Source organism: Euphorbia lathyris, chromosome 7, assembly GCF_963576675.1.
Source record: "Euphorbia lathyris chromosome 7, ddEupLath1.1, whole genome shotgun sequence".
Lineage (NCBI taxonomy): Eukaryota > Viridiplantae > Streptophyta > Magnoliopsida > Malpighiales > Euphorbiaceae > Euphorbia > Euphorbia lathyris.
In genome coordinates this window covers 81,248,299-81,257,857 of record NC_088916.1, presented here as the reverse complement: position 1 = coordinate 81,257,857, position 9,559 = coordinate 81,248,299, and the positions used below count along the sequence as shown (strand labels likewise).

General features: G+C 39.8%; 1 long non-coding RNA gene across 1 annotated transcript; it reads right to left on the bottom strand.

The window, feature by feature from the left end:
- Positions 1–8,576: 8,576 nt before the first annotated feature.
- On the bottom strand, positions 8,577–9,320 carry LOC136235015 (uncharacterized). Its single transcript, XR_010691609.1, has 3 exons — positions 9,157–9,320; positions 8,798–9,073; positions 8,577–8,713 (listed from the first exon to the last, which is right to left on the bottom strand). It is a non-coding gene; the product is annotated as an uncharacterized lncRNA (long non-coding RNA).
- Positions 9,321–9,559: the final 239 nt, after the last annotated feature.

Here is a 9,559-nt window from a genome sequence, read left to right as displayed (position 1 = left end):
TCTTTGTGGGCTACCTCGAGTTCCCGCCGAAGCCTCTCGTTCTCCGTCAGCACGGTCGACTTTTATGCGGACAGCAAGTCTAGCTGCCGGGCCCTTTCAACAAAACGCCTTTAACGCGGCGAGACCATGAAATTGCCATCTTCTACAGCATCCTACGACAACGCAGCTCTTCGGCAGCACCAGCCAATTTTCCGGACAACTTAGATCTCGCCTCCTTTTCCACTTTAAGATGCTCAGACAGACCGGCTATCTCGGCTTCATGACGACCCAGCAGCTCGCCAGTCTGGGCCAACTTCACATTCACCGCCTACAACTCAGCAACGACATTCCGCAAACCCTGCTCCATCTCACGGAAGACTTGGTCATCATTCACGCACATATCGAACACCATATTAGCATTGGAGATGGCCATACCCGATATGGTTACATCTACTTGATGAAGCACAAATCAGAAGCTTTTGAGAAATTCAAATGCTTCAAGAATGAAGTAGAAAATCAATTAGGAAAGAAAATAAAGACGCTTCGATCTGATCGAGGTGGCGAATATCTTTCAGATGATTTTCTGAATTATCTAACTGAATGTGGGATATGCTCACAATGGACACCTCCCTATACACCACAACGCAATGGTGTATCCGGGAGGAGAAACCGTACCCTACTAGATATGGTACGATCCATGATGAGCATGGCCTTACTTCCAAAGACGTTCTGGGGCTATGCCTTAGAAACTGCCCTCTTCACCCTAAACTGAGTACCAACTAAATCCGCTAGTTCCACACCATATGAATTGTTCGTTGGTAGGAAACCCGTGTTCTTATTCATGAGAGTATGGTGTTGTTCAGCATTTGTCAAACGCATTGCGTCCGACAAACTAGATTCTAAATCTGATAAATGTTTCTTCATTGGATACCCTAAGGAAACTGTGGGATATTACTTCTATCATCCAGATGATCAGAAAGTGATAGTATCCAAACATGCAACCTTCTTAGAGAAAGAGTTTCTCGAAGAAACACAAAAGGGAAGCATGATTGAACTTGACGAAGTTCAAGAAGAAGAAACACCGACTGAAACAACAGAGGCGGTTGAGGTAACCGGAGGAGTCCCATTAGATGAGACTCCAGTGCCACCTATTCATAGATCACAAAGAGTTCGTGAACTCCCAGTTAGATATGGTTTTCTAGCGGGAGATGATAATGAGGTTCCCGTGTTAGACGACGAACCCGAAAACTACGAAGAGGCTCTTACTAGTCCAGATTCTAAAGCATGGCTTGAGGCCATGGATTCTGAAATGGATTCCATGTATACTAACCAAGTGTGGACTTTGGTTGATCCACCCGAAGGGATAAAACCCATTGGGTGCAGATGGATCTTAAAAAATAAGACAGACATGGATGGAAAGGTTAGCACATACAAAGCTAGGTTAGTAGCGAAAGGATGTCGTCAGAAGCAAGGAATTGATTATGATGAAACTTTCTCTCCTGTGGCTATGTCCAAATCAATCAGAATCATGCTTGCAATTGCCGCTCACTACGATTATGAGATTTGGCAAATGGATGTGAAAACAGCTTTCCTAAACGGAAACCTGCTTGAGGATGTATATATGATGCAGCCTGAAGGTTTCATATCGAAGGATGCAAATAAAGTTTGCAAACTTCAGAGATCCATTTATGGACTCAAGCAAGCATCAAGAAGCTGGAATAAGCGTTTTGACGAAATCATAAAACAATTTGGTTTCGAACAAAATTGCGAAGAAGCTTGCATTTACAAGAAAGCAAGTGGGAGCTCTATAGCATTTCTCATACTATATGTGGACGATATATTATTAATGGGAAATGACATTGCTCTACTATAGTCAGTAAAAGTATGGTTATCTGGTAACTTCTCAATGAAAGACCTTGGTGAAGCAGCTTATATACTTGGTATAAAGATCTACAGAGATAGATCAAGAAGACTGCTTGGTCTTTCACAGGCTACATACATTGAAAAGGTGCTAAATCGGTTTAGCATGCTTGAATCGAAATGAGGTAACTTACCCATGCTACATGGAGTAAAGTTAAACAATCATCAATGTCCTAAAACCGATGATGACAAAAGACGCATGGCTGTAGTCCAGTACGCCAGCGCAATCGGTTCGATTATGTATGCTATGCTATGCACTAGACCTGACGTAGCATTCACGTTATCTGTAACGAGTCGTTACCAAGGAAATCCGGGAGACGAGCATTGGATTGCCGTCAAGAACATTCTTAAGTACTTGAGAAGAACTAAAGATATGTTCCTAGTGTACGGAGAAGGTGATCTGAAAATAGATGGATTTTCAGACGCAAGTCATCTCACAGATGAGAATGATTTTAAATCCCAATCAGGATACCTGTTTATCTTGAATGGGGGCGCGGTCAGTTGGAAGAGTTCCAAGCAGGGAAGCGTAGCTTTCTATATGACCGAGTCAGAGTATATCGCAGCTGTGGAAGCAGCAAAGGAAGCGGTTTGGATAAGAAAGTTCATTACAGAACTTGGTGTGGTGCCTGACATTGTAAATCCCATTACAATGTATTGTGATAACAATGGAGCCATTGCGCAAGCAAAGGAACCACGGTCTCATAATGCGTCCAAGCATTACCTTAAGCGATACCACATCATAAGAGAGATTGTGGCTAGAGGAGATGTGAGAATAGAAAGAGTACCTACAAAGGACAACGTTGCAGATCCGTTGACAAAGCCCTTAACCCAGAAAGTACATAATCGTCATTTAACTTCTACTGGGATAAGTTTTAGAAACAATTGGCTTTAGTCCAAGTGGGAGTATGTTGGGGTTTAGTGTCCTATAGATAATTGTTCTAGGATACAAACTTAATGTAAATAAATTGTTCTTTATATCATTTGTTTTAATGAGATATATGTTTTATAACTATATAAAGGCAACCCCTTTTAAGCACTAAATAAAGTCTAATAAAAGGAAATCCGTAAGTTTATTTAAAGTGATTATAAAGTGTTCATACAAGCATGAAGTGAGACAAAACTTTATAATAAACTAATAAACTTAAAACCACCCCAAGTTAAGTGACGTGTTTAGGATTGATATATCACTGTTGAGACTTGCATGTAACAATGTCTTCTGTCCGACTGAATGCTGATCTCACAAGCTTCATATATACAGATATCTGGACAGTTACATGGATCCGATGAAAAGTAGTTCATTAGGATTGGCGATCCGATTTGAGATAACAGGATGGGTAGATTCATCCTTGTCACATGTTCATCTCATTGGTATTAATAGGTATAACTAATCCTCAGACTCAAAGGAATATTAATTGGTATTCTGGATTATGGAATGTGACGCTTTGACTCTGGTGTAACACGATCCTTAACAGAGATGACTCTGGGGTGTGAACAGTAGACGTTGGGTATCACAGGAAGTGATTGCGGGATCGTTATATATTGGATTGAGCATTTATCACTCCCGATAAATGGGAGATACATCCAAGGATCGCTTGTGGAAGACTCGACTCTAAATCCTTGCAAGGTGATAACTTAAGACTTGAAATACAGATTTCACTTAACCTATCTATTTGAGTTGACTCAGCCTGTACAAGTAAAACGAACGTCTCGCTATATGTGACTTGACATCATCCATAGTCATAAGATTCAGTTCAAGGATGTAGTTGATAAAGGATCGAATTATACCGTAACTAATACGGAAAGGTTAACGACAGAATCAACCTGTCTTCTTATGGCTCTAGGGGAATGATTACGGACTTGCTAATCACATACTCTGTACATCATTCCGTTATGCAAAGATTAAATATAATTCTTTGAAAATTATTTAATAACGTTGCATACGGCTAGAAGCAATAAGAACCTAATGGGTCACACATAAGACTTGGAACCTAAAAGAGAGATAGACGTTAATTAATTGATGGAAGCCCAATTGAGCCCAATAAGGCCCATGGACCAAAGGGGGGGGTCGAAATTCATGTAGTAAAATATATGAATAATTAATTTGATTTTATTAATTCTAATTGGATTAGGATTATGAATTAAATTAATTAAGAGATAAATAAGTTAGGAGTTTTAATTAGATTATAATACTCCTATTATTATCCAATAAGGTTATTATTATTATCCTTAATATATTAGATATATAATGAGATAATAATTAGGAATTCTATTCCGAATTGAATTCCTATTCAGTAACCTAATTCTATCTAACTAGGGATTAGATACAAGAGATTATAAATACCCCCTCCCTAAGGATTTTCGAAATCCAAGAGTGCAAACCCTACTGAGATTTTCAAAATCCCCTATAGTGCAAGAGAGAGAAAATTTCGACACCCCCAGTTCGAGGACGAGATTTTCCACGGCTTCCTTCCGATCAATTGATTTCATCTATTTCTTTTATCCTTGATCTTGTGTTGATTAATTAGAGGCAATCTACTTTGGTTGCTATTCCACGGTTGATTCTAAATTAATCTTCCCGTGTTTTATTTCGTGTTTGAGAACTCGGAGAAGAGTTGTGGGCACTTCATTAACAACGGTAGATTGATCATCAAAAGGTAATTCTTCTTATCCCTCTTTATATGAAATAACGATTAACAGATCCTAGGGTTAATGGAAATAGGTTAAAATTTTTATATTTCCGCTGCTATACCTTAGCCTAATTTCCAACATAGCTCATTAGCGCCCCCCGCATGATGAGCACGGTCCTCTCGCCCAATGCGACTAGCTCGTATGGTTGACCTAGCCGATATACCGTTGAAATAGACGCGAGATCCGCGGTTACAATAATGCTATGTGCATCCTCCACAGAAAAAGACTCCGGTCTCTTCGGACGATGCGCCTTCTCGAAGCGTTTGCCATGAGTACCCGCAACCCCTGGCGATCTCGTCCACAATTTGGCCCTCATCTGTTCGTAAATAGCGGCCAGATTTCGTCTCTCCGTCACTAAACCGTCCGGCACCACCACAACTACCTCTAGTACACCCGCGGCAACACCGCCAGTTGGCCACTCAGTGCTAGGTATAGCACGAGGTACATCCAATCGTTTCCTTTTTACAAAAGGAGAGCTACTGTCCCCTTCCGATTCTATCCGCTTTTTCCGCTTTGAGGAGCGGGTCCGCAATGTATCACGAAGCCTGAAGTCTCCCGGAGTAACCGGTGGCAATCGTTTGAAGGCTCCCCGGGAAGAACCTTCTGACATACTCCCCTTCCCCAAAACACAGTAAACAAAAGCAAAAGGGAGGGAGGTGTAACTGACCTCACAGAAAAACGATGCGACGATCACAGACAGGTTCCGCACAGCAGCACAGGAAGCACCGAACCTCGACCTCTCCAAATTACGACGAATCACGGGTCAAAAATGGCGACCGATGCTGTGACAGGGGAGGAACAGTAGAAGGAACAGCGCTACGCCAAGAGAGGAAAAAGAAAATGAGCTCTAAACTCTTTTCCAACCTTTATACCAAGGAAAAAGTGGAGGAGCCGGCAAAAACACAAAGTCCAAGACATCAGGCGGCGCGTGCAGAACGTTTTAAAAGCAAATCATTTAATGCCTCAACAGTAACCTAACAACGCATGCGTAGGAGCTGAAGCGTCGTTTCTACAAAAATTGAGCTGCGTATGACCGTTTTCCATTCGGTGCTCGAGCACGGCCGCTTCTTCAACTAGGTTTACACCTCGCATGGAATGCTCGCCAGAACTGTTCGCGGGGGGACTAGTTGATTCGGGATCTCACAAAAGCCCAAAAGGCCCAGGCCCAATGAACAAAGCCCAAAGACCACCTCAACCCATTATAAATACCTCCAACATGGGAAGGTGGAGAGAGAGGAAACTTGTTTACCACAAATCGGGTAACCTCTTAAGCTATTCGATTATTTCCTTCCTTTGACGTCTCGAACATCTAACTGTCTTGATCGTCGGAGTATTCGCAGGAGCCGCTCCTCGCGCAGAGACGATCCCCGAGAACAACCGGAATCCCCGATGAGCTGCTCGAATCCCTGTAGTCCGTTCCCTAATTATATATTAAAAATACTGATTTTACTAGTTTGATATAGTCCAAAATTATGACTTGACATAGTTGTAAATAGTTTTTAAAAGTTGAATTTCTGTGTAATTTTCCCAATAATAAATAAGGGCTCCTTTAATAATAAAAAATGTACATAAAATTTCTAAACTATATTTCAACAAATAATAAACAAAAAAGTATTGCATTAATAATTGTATGGTACGTATTACGTTCACTAAATACCTTTTTTTTATCCAAAATCAAATAAATGTTTCATAATTTCTTTATATTAACCCTCAATCTATATTCAAAAAATCAATTGGACATCTTAAGATATGTATAACTTTTTTTACTCCATATAAATATATAGACTCAATAAAAAAATTTGGGGCCCCCCTCCAGTTTTGGGCCCTAAGCCAGCGTACTCCTAATCTAAGCCCAGGGCTGGCCCTGAATGCCAAATATGACCGAATAATAAATGAGAGGCCAAATGAATTTTTTTTAATAGATCAAGGTCTAAATAACACTTTAATGCCTTTCAAATATTTTTTGATGGATATTCTCTCATATTATAGTCTATTGCATACTCTAAAACTCCGAACTCGAGATCTTTAATTTTAAAGACTTAGATTCATTACCTCTAACTAATTTCAGAGGGTGTTTGTTTACTCTTTTTCTCCTCATGTTTGTCTTTTCATATTAAAAATGAGAATTGTAAGTGTTTGATTAAAGAACTATTATTTAACTTTTAAACATGAAAAATAGTTTTTTCTAAAAGTATTGGAAAACTATAGAATCTCTGATTTTTGGAAAAACAGATTTTTCTAACAACAAACTGTAACAGCAAATAGCAACAATAAACAGCAGGTAAACCAAACGAGCCCTTAATCAAAGCGTTGGCTTTGGCCTAATTAAGGTTTAATATATTAGGAGTAGGGATGGCAACGGGTAGAGTACTCGCGGGTAGTGTCAATCCCAAACTCTTATTCGTTTATTTTTTAATTACCCGTATCCGTCCCATTACCCTAACAGGTATATTTTTTCATCCCATACCCTTCCCATTTAATTCGCGGGTACCCTTACCCGTTAAGAATCAATAAATAAAATAAAAAATATTACAAATTTAAGAAAGTATAAATTTAATAATTCATTTATCTAAAAATTGAACAAATTGAACCTTAATCAATAAGAATAAACAAATTGAACCTTAATCAATAAGAATAAGTAGCTTAGTGGTATCACTCAATGGTTGAAAAACAAAAGGTTGGGGTTTAAAATCTCAAATATTACATCTAAAAAATAATAATTTTTTTAATATATATATATAAAAGTTATGACGGGTAACAGGTACCGGGTACCCTGGATGATATTCCCGTACCCGTCCCATTACCCTAACGGGTAATTATTTTGATCTCATACCCTTCCCATACCCTTTTATACAGGGTACAAATAGTCTCATTAGGATCGGATAGTGCCGGGTACCCGCGGATACACTATCCATTGTCATCCCTAATTAGGAGCTCCATGAAATTAGCTTAAAAAGCCAAATGACGTGTCTCATTAGTTTTTTAAACTTACTTAAAATGATATATTAATTGACATATTAGCTTTCTAAACTTGCTTATATTAATATATTGCCCTCTAAAACTTTCTAAGAATAATATACATTTCAATTTAAGTTTGTTCCGTCATGTAAGAAATTAATCATATTACTTTATGAAAACAAAGACATCGGGTTTTTTTTTTATTAGAACCAATTAATAATTTCAAGGGTTTCAAATACCATATAAATGCATATTCTCCCGATTAGAATCTATTGCATATTCTAAAAACCCGAACTCGAAATATTTAGTTTTAAAGACATAAAGATCCTTACGGCTCAAACAAATTTTAATTACTATGAAATCCTTGGCTTTGCCCTAATTAATTAAGCTTTAATATATACATTAACAGCTCTATAAATTTGGCCTAAAAAGTTGAGGGTGTTGTTAAACCCATCCCCATTTTCCCACCCCTAGCCCCGTGAAAGGACGAAAATGCCCTTTCATGGGTTTTGGGAGGGGAAAAGTTTTTTTTTTTTTGCAGATTCGACACGCGGACGTGTGGCCATCACGCCTCACCTCGCGGCCGGACTTGATAGCCCCACGCCTCACCGCGTGGTCGGTCGTGACAGCCACATGCCCCACCTTACGGTTGGGCGTGTGGCTGTCACGGCCGACCACGCGGTGAGGCGTGGGGCTATCACGTCCGGCCGCGAGGTGAGGCGTGATGGCCACACGCCCGCGTGTCGAATCCGCAAAAAAAAAACTTTTTTATCCCGTAAATAGTTCGTCAAACCCGTAAATAGTCCGATAAACCCGTAAATAGTCCGTTAAACCCGTAAATATGCGGTTAAACCCGTAACTACAGAATTGTACTTAAAACCAAAAAATAATATAAGTTAATTAATAAATATTATTAATCACAACATATAAAACTAATATAATCTAGTCCAAGTCTCTCTCCTTTCAGCGTATAAATTCTCCAAATGACGAACACTCTGATGAGAAAATAATCGCCATTGGGTGGCAATGGGAGGCACTGGAAACGAAGGATGTAAATAAAGACGTATGTAGTGACGATAACTCCCCAAATGACAAATCACAATCTCTCGCTCAGGTGGTCTTCCATCGTCCGAACGCATCGGCAGTATAGTGCAACATCCTAATTGTTCTGTAGTAAAAAGGAAAATTACTGCGTTCAATACAGGTGCAGCAGCAAATAAGTCATCCAGACTCACCATCCAGTGGGACTCACCACAACCCGCTCCTGCCCATTTAATACGTGTGAGGGCAGCATCAAATCCGTTCCCGTACACTGGCGCATACAGATCACGGTTTGCCCGCATCTCAATCTCTATAAGCACTCTCATCAGCTTCCACTCCTCTTGGTTATAGGTGATTGCATCGGCTAAAACACGAAATCCACAGTTACCATCCGCTACAACATCATGGAATCCAGTAATAAATGGTACGATGAGACCTTGAACCCGATGTAAATGGTGGTAACTGGCGATATCCGCATCAAATCCGACTGAAAATATTAATATATGAAATTTATCAATAAAAATATATTTACTTTAACTTCAACATATATATAAATGAAATAAAATATACCCGGCATCTGGCTGTTATGCACAGATGAGGATGAAGAACGTCCTCGACTACGACTACTCCTCGAACCCGAGGACCGTGCTCGACCTCGTGGTGACTGATTGTACTCCCATGCACTCAGATTTCGTTTTGTTGATGAATTTCCCTTTGGTCTACCCCTAACAATGTCTTTGACCTCAGGTTCTTTAAAGCCACTTTGTTCCGGGTTTATCTGATCATGAATGTACATCGATATGCTACGCACCATTGAAGGATCTAATTTTTCAACCTTTTCCACAAGAGATTGAAAAAATCGGTGATCCTCAGACCCGTCAGCATATACTGGAGCAGTAACTGGTATGTCACTCAACCCTTCAAACGTAAGAGATCTCCAAAAAGGATGGATGCGGTCAACACGGACCGATTC